Here is a 3,760-nt window from a genome sequence, read left to right as displayed (position 1 = left end):
AGAGGTGGTTTGCCATGGCCTGCCTCTGCGTAGCAACCCCTGGTCTTCCTTGGTGGTCTCCCATCCAAGGGCACACCACGGCTGATTCCTGCTTAGCTTCTGAGATCTGATGAGATCGGGCCAGCCTGGGCTATCTGTGTCAAGGCAAGAGATGGAGAGAGGTGGTTTGCCATGGCCTGCCTCTGCGTAGCAACCCCTGGTCTTCCTTGGTGGTCTTCCATCCAAGGGCACACCGGGGCTGATTCCTGCTTAGCTTCTGAGATCTGACAAGATCAGGCCAGCCTGGGCTATCTGCGTCGAGGCAAGCGATGGAGAGAGGTGGCTTGCCATGGCCTGCCTCTGCGTAGCAACCCCTGGTCTTCCTCGGTGGTCTCCCATCCAAGGGCACACCAGGGCTGTTTCCTGCTTAGCTTCTGAGATCTGATGAGATCGGGCCAGCCTGGGCTACCTGCGTCAAGGCAAGAGATGGAGAGAGGTGGCTTGCCATGGCCTGCCTCTGCGTAGCAACCCCTGGTCTTCCTTGGTGGTCTTCCATCCAAGGGCACACCAGGGCCGATTCCTGCTTAGCTTCTGAGATCTGATGAGATCGGGCTAGCCGGGGCTATCCAGGTCAGGGCAGAGACAAGCAGAGGTGGGTTTGCCATTCCCTGCCTCTGCGTAGCAACCCTGGACTTCCTCAATAGTCTCCCATCCAAGTCCTGACCAAGGCTGACTCCGCTTAGCTTCTGAGATCCTTGACAGCTCTTTGACATCTGTGACAAAGTATGTGTCGGATCCATGCTCTAGCTTACATGCGGGCAGGTCCGGGCCGTCCGGCGATTTCTACTAAGACCAGGACACTCGTCTCTTTCTTTCAAAAATTCCCTAGGAGAAATGGAAACGGAAATCCGCTGAACCTATTTAGACAATTCTGCGTTCCGTGTGTTTTCATGTTGCAGAAACGTAACGTGCCACACAGGAGAGCTGCAGGGGGTGGGCTTCCTCTTAAAATTGGGGGGGGGGAGGCTCTGAGCGACCAGGAGTAGTTGTTAGATTCGAATCCAGTAGCCCTTTTGAGACCAACGAGAGTTTCGGGGTATAAGCGGCTGATACCCTGAAACTTCAGTTGGTCTCTAAGAGGCTGCTGGACTTGAATCTAAAGGCGATTCTGCATCTAGCATTTATTCCACGTTTTCCCAACTGGGAGGAAAAGGTGCGGCTCGAAACCACATTCAAATACTCCAAGGCAACGCCCTACAGACTGCAAAGTCAGCCCTGAACGGCCATAAATCTATGCAGAACGTACCATAGAACCCGATGCTCAAAGAAAGTGACAGCAGCATGCAGTGACCTCAGAAAGGATATTATAGCATTGGGAAAAGTGCAGAAAAGGGCAACTAGAATGATAAAAGGTTTGGGACACTTTCCCTATGAAGAAAGTTTAAAGCGCTTGGGGCTCTTTAGCTTGGAGAAACTACAAGATCATGCATGGGATAGAGCACGTTGAGAAAAAAGTACTTTTCTCCCTTTCTCAATGCAAGAACTGGCGGGCACTCAATGAAATTGCTGAGCAGTAGGGCTACAACAGATCAAAGGAAGTACTTCTTCACCCAGAGAGTGATTAACACATGGGATTCACTGCCACAGGAGGTGGTGGCGGCGGCTGCAAGCACGGATGGCTTCAAGAGGGAATTGGATCAACATCTGGAGCAGAGGTCCGTCAGTGGCTATTAGCCACAAGGTCTAGGTAGGAACTCTCAGTCTGGAGCAAGTGATGCTCTGTATCCTTGGTGCCTGGGGGGGGGACAGTGGGGGACAGTGGGAGGGCTTCTAGTGTCCTGCCCCCCCTGCTGGACCTCCTGATGACACCGGGTATTTTTGGCCGAGTGTGACAGAGTGTCGGACTGGATGGGCCACTGATGTGATCCAACATTGGCCAGTGAGGTGTAGTGGTTACGTGCGCGGACTCTAATCTGGGAGAACTGGGTTTGATTCCCCACTCCTCCACTTGCACCTGCTGGATAACCTCGGGCAAGCCATAGTTCTGGCACAGCTGTTCTTGGAAAAGAGCAGTTTCTATCAGAGCTCTCTCAGCCCCACCTACCTCACAGGGTGTCTGTTGTGGGGAGGGGAAGGGAAAGGAGTTTGTAAGCTGCTCTCAGATTGCTTTGGGTAGTCAAGAGCAGGGTATAAATCCAGTCTCCTCCTCCTCCTCCTCCTTCTTCCTCCTCCTAAGGGGAATTTCTGTTCCAAGGTGGGTTTGGTAAAACAACGGAGGGAATCGCCCCGAGAGGGCTGCCTCTCTGAAACTCTTTGAAATTAGACCTTGGTGGGGGAAGAAGTTGTCTTAGGAGAGGATTCCGTCATCTGCTTTGCTCGGGGAACTGTCCGTTTCAGCACCGCCAATAAGGATGGCGCGCCAGCCACTTCTTCTAGCTGGGAGCCCACTAGGCGCCGGGAGAGATGCCCTTGGTGCAGAGTTACTGGCAAAGAGTCTCTTTAAGGGATGGATTGGGAGGAGAGGGGGGCATGAACAGGGGGGGGCGAGGGAGGGAGGGAGGGAGGTTTGAGAAGGGTGGAATGGGCCGGTGAAAGGGGTTAGGGCCTGGGCTGGGAACCGAGGAGCCGAAAGGAGGAAAAGAGCAAGATGCTACAAATCTTGGAGATTTGGTTGGAAAGAAGATTGTTATTGACATGATGGAGAGATTGAATGCTGTCAGATGTCCAGGTCTCTTCTGGAAGCGGCTCAGGAGACAAATCAGATGGATGCGATTGCACCCAGGAGACTTGAAGACCGGAGGCAGTAATAACACACTTCAGAATGTATTTATTTACTTACTTCACAGAGACAGCCTGGTGTAGTGGTTAAGACCCCTGGACTCTAATATGGAGAAGAAGAAGAAGAGGAGATTGGATTTATACCCCGCCCTTCACTACCCGAAGGAGTCTCAGAGCAGCTTCCAAACTCCTTTCCCTTCTTCTCCCCACAACAAATGCCCTGTGAGGTAGGTGGGGCTGAGAAAGCTCTTTAGAGAACAGCTCCGAGAGAACTTGTGACTGACCCAAGGTCACACCAGCAGCTGCATGTGGGCAAGTGGGGAATCAAACCTGGTTCTCCCAGATTTGGTGTAGTGGTTTGGTGAGGTGGTTAAGTGCGTGGACTCTAATCTGGGAGAGCCGGGTTTGATTCCCCACTCGTCCACTTTCACCTGGCTGGATGACCTTGGGCAAGCCATAGTTCTGGCGCAGCTGTTCTTGAAAAAGAGCAGTTTCTGTCAGAGCTCTCTCAGCCCCACCTGCCTCACAGGGTGTCTGTTGTGGGGAGGGGAAGGGAAAGGAGTTTGTAAACTGCTCTGAGACACCTTTGGGTAGTGAAGAGCAGGGTATAAATCCAGTCTCCTCCTCCTCCTCCTCCTCCTCCTCCTCTTCTTCTTCTTCTTCTTCTTCTTCTTCTTCTTCTTCTTCTTCTTCTTCTTCTTCTTCTTCTTCTTCTTCTTCTTTCTTCTTCTCCATGCACTTAACCACTACACCAAATGCGCTCCTAACCACTACGCCAAACGGGTTACAGCAAGTTTGATTCCCGGTTCCTCCCCACGAAGCCTGCTCGGTGACCTTGGGCCAGTCCCAGTTCTCTCAGCCCCACCTACCTCACAAGTTGCCTGTTGTGGGGAGAGGAAGGGAAGGCGACCGTAAGCCGCTCTGAGATTCTTTGAAGAAGAGAAAAGTGGGGTATAAAAACTTCTTCTTCTTCTTCTTCTTCTTCTTCTTCTTCTTCTTCTTC

Source organism: Gekko japonicus, unplaced genomic scaffold, assembly GCF_001447785.1.
Source record: "Gekko japonicus isolate JY-2015 unplaced genomic scaffold, Gekko_japonicus_V1.1 scaffold3934, whole genome shotgun sequence".
NCBI lineage: Eukaryota > Metazoa > Chordata > Lepidosauria > Squamata > Gekkonidae > Gekko > Gekko japonicus.
The sequence above is the reverse complement of the archived record's forward strand: the minus strand, read 5'-3'. Positions refer to the sequence as shown.